A 9582-nucleotide genomic window follows, 5' to 3' on the forward strand; every position below is an offset into this window, starting at 1 on the left:
CGGCCTATTGCCCTCGCGTTACAAGAAACTCGTCTCCAAGCTCGTCATACACAGATTTTAAGGCGTCATCAAGTTTTTCGTAAAGATCGTGTTAATTCCACTTCTGGGGGCGTGGCAGTGATTGTACAGAGTGGGGTTGCCTGTTCCGAGGTACCACTCTGCACCCCACTGGAAGCCGTAGCGGTACGTCTTCTTTTAGACCGCCTTATAACGGTTGTCTCTATTTATTTGCCTCCGAATGTTCCCCTGCATCTCTCTGAGCTCCAGGGACTCGTGGGACAACTTCCTCAACCCTTTTTAATTTTAGGTGATTTTAATGCCCATCATCCTATGTGGGGCAGTACTCGTCTCGATTCTCGGGGCAGAGTAATTGAGCAGTTTTTACTATCATCTCAAATATGTCTTTTTAATAAGAGGGAGCCTACATTCTTTAGTTCAGCTCACAATTCATTTACATCTATTGATTTATCTATTGCATCACCTTCATTACTGCCTTGTTTTTCTTGGCAGGTTCTTAATAACCCTTTTGGGAGTGACCACTTTCCTATTACTTTAGAGAGCGACATTTGTCTTCCCACTCTGTTAAAACGAATGCCTCGGTGGAAGTTAGACAAAGCCGATTGGTCTCTTTTTAAGTTAAGCTCCACGCTGGATACATCCTTGTTTTCCTCTATGACTGCGGATGAAGCCACATTGTATGTGACAGAGCAAATAATAAATGCCGCTCAGCAGTCAATTCCCCAAACTACCGGTAATCTGCCTCGTAAGTGCAAACCTTGGTGGAATAAGGAGTGTGCCATGACGCGCACAGAGCAAAATAAAGCATGGGGCAAGTTCAGGCGGTATCCCACCTCAAGAAACCTGGTTGAGTTTAGAAAACGAAAAGCTAAAGCGCGTTGGACCCGTAAGCGATCGAAACGGAAAACCTGGATGAAATATGTGTCGTCTCTGAGCAGTTTTGTAACTGCTAAGGAGGTCTGGGATAGATTCAAGAGAATCCAAGGGGACTACAGAGGGTTTACGATTCCTGTTTTCAATCCTCCATCGGCTTCACTGAAAGATACGGCTAACGTCCTTGGGGAGTACTTTTATTCTGTGTCCAGCTCCTCTAATTATTCTGATTCCTTCAAGTTGTTTAAACGACGAGCAGAGCAGCATAATATAGTTACAACGGGATCAAACGCTGCATCTTATAATCAGCCCTTCACACAGTACGAGCTAAAGAGTGCCCTTGATATAAAAAAACTCTCTGCTCCTGGACCCGATGGACTACATTACGAAATGCTGCGTAATCTCTCTCCAGAATCTCTCGAATCCATTCTTAATTTCTTCAATTTATTGTGGAAAAGGGCTAGCTTTGCAGCAGCTTGGAAACGGGCACACATTATCCCTCTCCTGAAGCCGGGTAAGGATCCATCTCTGCCCTCTAGTTACCGTCCGATCGCTTTAACCAGCTGCCTTGGGAAAACATATGAAAGATTGATTAACAAGCGGCTGGTGTACATTCTAGAAAAGGAAAGCATTCTGGATAACAATCAGTGCGGGTTCCGCCGAGGACGATCCACTTTGGATCATTTGGTGCGCCTATAAAACGGCCATACGTGAAGCATTCGTGAATAGGCAGAACTGTGTATCAGTCTTTTTTGACTTGGAAAAGGCCTATGATACAGCATGGCGATATGGCATCCTCCAAGACCTTTATGGCTACGGAATTCGTGGGCGTATGCTGCAGTGCATAAAAGATTTTTTGACTGACAGGACGTTTCAGGTCAGATTAGGAACTGTTTTGTCAGATCCTTTCGTTCAAGAAAATGGGGTTCCCCAGGGAGGTATCCTGAGTGTTACACTCTTTGTAATCAAAATGAATTCTCTCGCTCAGGTTTTGCCACCGTCCATTACATACTCACTTTATGTTGACGATATCCAAATCTCAGCATCATCGTGTAATCTCTCGAGCTGCGAGCGCCAGCTACAGCTTGCCATAAATAAGCTTGCTAAGTGGGCGGATGAAAATGGTTTTAAGTTTTCTCCCGGGAAAAGTGTTTGTGTCCCATTTTCTTTGCGCCGTGGTTTATCACTGGATCCATCCCTAAAACTGCAAAGAACCTGCATCCCTGTTAGGAAAGAGCACAAGTTCTTAGGTGTTACCTTTGACAAAAAGCTCAATTATATTGCTCACCTCAAGTCACTCAAAGAAAAATGTCTCAAAACTGTGAATATTCTGAAAGTCTTATCCCATAAAACTTGGGGATCCGTCAGAAAATGCCTTCTACAGCTGTACAACGCTCTTGTTCGATCCCGTCTCGACTATGGGGCTCCAGTTTACGGTTCTGCACGACCGTCCGCGCTCAAGATGTTGGATCCAGTCCATCACCTTGGACTGCGACTCGCAACAGGTGCTTTTCGGACGTCGCCCGTCCTCAGCCTGTATGCTGAATCAAATGAGATGTCACTCGAGAAAAGACGCCATCATCTAAGCTTAACTTATTACTACAAGGTGCTTGCTAACCGTAATAATCCAACCTTCCACTCCCTACAAAAATCTAGATTTTGCCGCCTTTTTGAGAATAGGCCAAGCATTGTGAGGCCCTTGAGTTTCCGAGTAGAGCAGTTATGTTTCTCACTTGATCTGTGTTTGAACGAGGTTAATCTTTTGCAGAATGTAGACTGTGTTGCCCCCTGGGACATAGTGCCAGTTGCTTGTGACTGGTCTCTCGCAAGGTTTAATAAACATAGCGTCTCTCCCCTTATCATGCAACAGGAATTTTCTGAGGTTGAGAAGAAGTATGAAGGTTACACTCATTTTTACACCGATGGCGCCAAGACGTCGTCATACGTTGGCAGCGCCGTGCATTCTGATTGTTTTATTAAAGTGAAACGGCTAAATGCTTTCTCTAGCATTTTTACAGCTGAAGTTTATGCAATATCTATGGCCATAGATTATATTCTCCAGGCTATAATAAAACAGGCTGTCCTATTTGTAGACTCTCGGAGTGCGGTTACCGCAATATGCTCCTTTAGAGTTACTAAGAATGCGCTGGTGCAGCAACTTCAAAATAAGCTTAATAAAGCGGTACACGGAGGCCTTGATATAAAATTTTGTTGGGTGCCGAGTCATATGGGAATAAAAGGTAATGAAGAAGCAGACAGACTCGCTACATCCTCAGGTAATCTTCCCCCGTCTCACTCCTGTTTGCCACACCAAGACATTAAACCTATAACGAAGTCATCCGTTCTTCGTTATTGGCAGTCTGAATGGAACATGGAGTGCAATAACAAACTTCATATTACAAAGCCGGTTCTTGGGCTCTGGGAGAGCTCTTCTCAAAGGAACCGATTTCATGAAGTACTATTGTGTCGTCTTCGAATCGGTCATTCTTACGTAACGCACAAATATCTTCTTAGTGGAGAGGACCCACCGGTGTGTCAACATTGTGGGGATACGCTTACCATCGTGCATATCTTGTGGCTGTGTTCAGCTTTGGACAAGGAACGTCGTATTCACTTTCCTGAATTGTTTCACTTCCAAATCCCATTCCATCCTGCTCTTTTGCTGGGAGAATACCCCCTCATCCCATTTGACCGTGTGTTGTCTTTTATCGCAAGCGCAGGTTTTATTAATAAGATCTAACCCTACATCGGTAATTATTATTCTTTAGCTCGTTAAAAACAGCTGGTTTCTTAAATTTTGTTTGGCGCAGTATGGCCTCCGTAGCTGTTGCGCCATAAAACCCCCCAAACATCATCACCATAATGCAACACGCGGGTCACCAGTGACGTCACTCAGTACCCTTGTGATGTCGCATGTGATGTCACTCGTGACCCGTGCGTTGCGTTATGGGACGTTTCCGATAATGATGTTACTCGTAATCCTCTTGACGTCATTACGAAAAACGACCTATAATGCAACATGCGGGTCACGTGTGACGTTTTCATGGGAAACGTCGCATAACACAGTGCGCGGCTCACGAGTGACGGAACTCAAAGCCCTCGTGACGTCACTTCTTACCTACGCGCTGCATTATGGGGCGTTTCCTATAATAACGTCAGTAGTGACCCTCGTGACGACACTCGTAACCCTCGCGGCCCTCGCGACGTCACTCGTGACCCTCGTGATGTCACATTTGACGTCACGTGTCATGTCATGGTGGGAAACGTCCCATAATGAAACGCGATGGTCACTAGGGACGTCACTCGGGACCGTCGTGACTTCAAACGTGATGTCACTTCTGACGTCATAATGAAAAACGTCCCATAATACAACGCGTGGTTACGCCGACGGTGACGCCGACGCCGCTCAAGCCGGAAACGGGACCTAAGAGCTGCGCTTTAAAAGGTTTTTTGACGCCCCAAGAACTCTGAGCTCCCTGGCGCACACTACACTATCGCCCCATGGCGCCTAGGGGGTTTCGTCTCTACACTCTTGCACCCTGGCGCACAAGAAAGGCAACTGCGCGAGGAAGTGCTTTTTCGTATAAAAGGTTTACTGACGTTAAAGCCTCTCTGTAAAGTGAAATTAGAGGGCAACTTTTGAGGTCTTTTGATTTTCCGATAGACCTTGGCATAGAAAGAGTAAGCCACAGCTTATCATATACAGTTTGCCCAGTGTAGAATAAGCCTGTGGTAATCGGTAAACATGGTGTTGAGAGTATTATTGGAGGCAGCGCTCCTCCCCACATATCTCAGACTAAACCACTTTTTATGCTTCGGTTTGATGTTTTGCTTTCAGAGATGGTGGCCGCTATGGTATTTTGATTCCCTTGTTCCTCGCGCTCTCGCTTTGCATATTGCTTTAATTTAGAAAGATCGACACAGGACACCGTTTCCAGGTGATCACATTTATACAAGAAAGCATGTTTCACATAGGGGACTGTTTATTGGAACTCTGCATAGTATAATTCAACCAAAAACTGAAAGGCGTTTACAATTCCCTGTAACGCCGGATTATAGCGCAGCTCTTGAGGAGGACGATGGAAGGGTACTGAGGGATAGGTGACTCCTTGAGGGGAAGTCACCTATCCCTCAGTACCCCCAAGGTCACGTGACCTGGGGGGGTCACGTGACCTTGGGGCACGTGACCTTGGCGTAACCGTGACCTCGCGGTTACGCCGACGCCGATGACGACGGCAACGCCGACGCCGCTCAAGCCGGAAATGGGCTCCAAGGGCTGCGCTCTAAAAATACACAAACGTAGCACATGATACAGCCATACAACAAATGTTGCACGGAAGCCAGTCGATTTACAAGCAAGCAGCGGGGTCGACGACCTTTTTTTTTTTTTTTTCGGACTACTTTTATGGTATAACCGGACTATTGTGGATGGCAGCGTTTAGAGCACGTGTGAAACGCGATGATCGAACACACAGCTTAGTGCAACACATTTTGACAGGTCACAAGGACATCAAGAAGCATAAAAAATAGAGCACATCAAATCACATATGAACTGCAAAAGCAAACAATACAAACTCAAAATTGCATGCACACATAATTAACTACAGCAATTAAGAAATTCTACAGAGTTGCAAGCATCTGACTGTTCTCCGTGCCATAAGTTATGTTGCTTCGAAAAAGCGCACGCTTTCCGGCGGGCTCGAAGCTCTTTTATTGATGAATGGCATGGCGTATATGGCGAGTCGTACAAGGTTTTTTAAATGATAAATTTTTCTCTCTTAGCTTTGTGCGGACTAATACCATGAACAGAACATTCGAGAGAGTTGGTGCAGCAACATTCCTATGTTCCGGGCAGCATACTGCAAAAAACATTTCTAGGTATAGGTATCTACAAAACTTACTGTGCAAACCCGCCTTTGTGGAAGTGTTTAGCAATTGCAGTGTTAAAAATTTCTGCACCCTGCTCCACAAAAGCAACCATAGTTTCATATGGCCATTTTAGACCTTGAGCCATTAATGTAGGATCATATTCCTTGAAATTGAGGAGCATCGCTTGGGGACTCAGAACCTTCTGTATGTTCATCAAACCCGTGGACAAATTGTAACGGTTACAAGTAATTTTATTACTTCAAAAAGTAATCAGATTACTCTCGTGATTACTGCCTAATAAAAGTAATCAACTGATTACAAAATTACTCCAAAAAGTGATCGATTACAAGTAATTTGATTACTTGTAATGCGTACGGTACAAGTCTGCATTCTTTACGTGTTCACACCTGTCAGATGCACAAGGTACCTACAGCCCCTCGGTGGGTACTTAATTTGCATATTCAAGTTGGAGATAGAAAGTTACGATTTTTATATGTTAATACCATCGTTAGTCAGCTGAAAAACTAGGAAAATGCCTAAGTGAGCTCGGCGACTTCATCGATGAAGTGTGGTGGGGCGTTTGCTTCGTGGTAAGCCTGATAGTGCCCGTAGCGCATTTGAGAAAAGCAGTATTGCACAGGTTTGTGCACTAGTGTAGTACAAATGCACACCCTTTTGAACATAAAATGCACAGCAAATTACAAAAATGGAGTTCACGATTGGAGAATAATTTTCATAGTGTCAGTTCTCGGCCAAAATATTTGCGTGCCCTTTATGTTCGCATTCTTTTTTTTTTCTTTTTTTCATTTCGCTCAATTCGCGAATGTTCGGGGGTCGCGAATATTAGGAACTTTCAGCAAACCGTTACAGTGTTTTACGTATTTACGTACCGCTGTACCGGAGCCTTTGAAGCATGCTTTTAGGCGGGCGCTCCAGGGTCACGGTAGCGGTGGGGGCGCGCTTGAAAACATGCTTTAAGGGCTCCAGGAATGCAGTACGCGGAACACGGTAGCTGTTTGCTAAAAATCTTTATAAAGGGCCCTAGAGAATCCTTAGATCACCTGCACCTCGTGCACAGTCCGAACCCGGTGCATAGTCCGCACTTGGCGCCTAGTCTGAAAGAAAAATGTATACACAGCAAACCTTGACAAACTCTGGCTTTGTTAGCTCATAAACTGGCTTGATTTACACATAAAGAATAATCAACATATTTTGCGATTGGCCAGAAATCATTATATCTGGTCATATTAAGCGATATTAAAAAACAAATTCTTGAAAAGTCTGCGTTTTTTAATCCAAAATATACGGTACACTTCAGTGCTCCCAACGTGAGGAAAAGTCTTTATTTTTATTTATTTCAACAGTAACGTAAAGCGCACTGAACGCTTTACGCGGGTTCTAAAGTCTGCACTCCTATAACCCTTCAGTAAAAATGCAATTTTTAAGCTGACAAATAAAATAAAACATCTGTTAGCTGCATTCCAGATTTTTACCCAGCGTTGTACACTCGAGCGAAACAAAGCGCAGATGAACTAAGGGAGCGGAGGAGGCGAGAGTGCGCGCGGTCGTCAGAACGGCGAGCTCATGTCGGAATGACTAGTGGGTAGACGTAAAGCTGAATGCCTTTCCCTCTCCTTTCCGACTCTTTACGGCGCTTGGAAAGCCAAGGTCTGAGTAGAGAGAAATGCAGCTAGCTTTGAGTCCATCCAGAGATCATTCGAACCAGGAATGGGCGCTTTGACGTCCACGCGCTCGCTCGTCTTCTCCTCTCCCTGAGTTTACCTGCGCATAGGCCCGTTGCTCTCGGGCAAAGGGCGAGAGCGCGTCTGCAAAACGCGATCACATGTAATGCTGGCTGCAAAATCCACGCGATTCGACCCTGAAAGCGGCACTGCAACGTCCGATTATGCACGACCCAGGCTCGAATACAAGCGTCTGGCAGAGTCTTCCCATGCGGGGTAACAAAGCGCCTAAAAAAATGAAATTAAAAAAATCAAATAATTTGCAGTTTGTGTCCTCAGTGCTTATCAAACATACATTTCAGCATTATTATTTATATTGCTGTTTTTCATAGCCTATGTGAGCACGTACGTTTCATTCTACGTGATAATAAAGCCTAAACTACTTTCAAGAGCATGTTCTCCTGAACGATGCTCGCACTACACGAGCGCGCTTGCTTGCCAGGGACACTGAAAGCTCGGAGCTCATTCTTGTGGCCTTTGCTCCGGTGGCGCTTATAATGGAACGGCGAATAAAACAAATGTAGTGGGGAAGCATAGTAACGGATGTTCGAAACGCGAGAAATATTATATTTTTCTCGACTGGAGCGCTGCTCAAACCTTTAGACCTACGGGCCTATGGGCGTGCCAAAGGACTGTAAAAATACCAGAGGACGCAGTGGGAACAACTCGCCGCCAACAACAAACCGACACTAGGCCTCCTGCGATGAAGCTTGGATCAAACTGTGGCGCTGTCATTTTGGGTAGCGGTAGCTCACCTAACCGAGCATTGCACTAGTTATAGCACCTTCGTTGAGAGTTTCTTTTTTCTGTAGGCAGCTGATAACGCAAAAACCCTTCGACGTCCGAAATCGGCTAGATTATACTCCGTAAGAGCTTGAACTTGGAGCCCGATTCATGGCACCACCGTTAGGGTATGCGTCTTTTATCTCTTGGGGATGACGTCAGAACACCTGGCGTCGCGACACTTTTCTTTTTCTCTTTATTTTTCTTTCCTACTTTGGAACGCGTGAAACGCGGCGTCTCTTGGTTCAAGCTCTTTGCGTCTTTGCTTCGACCTGTTCTTCGAAAACGTTCGGATTTTGTTGTTTGTTTGCACGCTGCTCGTGATCTCGCGTTCCGCCTGGAGCCGGCCCGCTTCTACATGCATGACACTTTAAGACGTTCAAGTTTGTACTACCCAAAACAAGCCCTAAAAAGTAACGTTTTGCAGGGCCTCTTGGGCAACGTAGGAGGCCTATACTGGAAGCTTGGACCCACCCAAAAGGTACAGAAGCACACCGAAAGGTGTGCTTCTTTATTGTTGCCTCGTCGCTCAATTCACTCGGTATTTCGTGAACATCAACTAGTAGCGAAAAATAATATATTAACTTTAGAGCTTTCGATTTCTCGACAATTTGCATGCAGCATTTTAAGATAGGACTCGCATTTAAAAGTTATTAATTGTACGCTAGGAGCATGAGCCTGAGATTGAATGTACAGTGCGCCTCAAACCTCACACCACCACAGCATTTGCCGTTTCTGATAGTCCCTGCGGCGGCGCAGTGAACTATCTCAAGAATATTTGGGTTGCCGATTTCTATCCCATCCTGAGAAGGCATCTTGAACGTTTCGGTGACAAATTTAACAGTAAGTAGCCGACACGAGCTCAATGCTTGGGAACCCAGTGGCGGCGTTATGTTTAAGACGCACTCTATTTCTTGCTGTTTCCTTTTGCTGTGTGAGCTGATTTGTACGGTACATATTACGAGTAGATAAATTACTTGTATTTGATCACTTTTAGTTTAGAATTGCATTCTAACTAAGCCGAAATCTGATTTCGAGTGTAGCGTGGAAAGATCACTTGAACCTATGATGTCACGAGACGTCATGTTATTACACCGTGACGTAACGTGACACTGTGACGTTACGCGGCAGCATAGAGTCATGTAACACCATGACCTCATGTGTCGTCGTCATGTAATGCGACATCACGGTGCCAAGGGGCGGGATGTCACGTGGTCACGTCCTGACCTCCTTGCGGGTGAGAAGTAGGTTACAATAGAAAATAATAGAATGGATTTGTTGATTTCAGACATACATG

This window comes from Ixodes scapularis, unplaced genomic scaffold (genome assembly GCF_016920785.2).
Source record: "Ixodes scapularis isolate PalLabHiFi unplaced genomic scaffold, ASM1692078v2 PGA_scaffold5__190_contigs__length_132052651, whole genome shotgun sequence".
NCBI classification, from domain to species: domain Eukaryota; kingdom Metazoa; phylum Arthropoda; class Arachnida; order Ixodida; family Ixodidae; genus Ixodes; species Ixodes scapularis.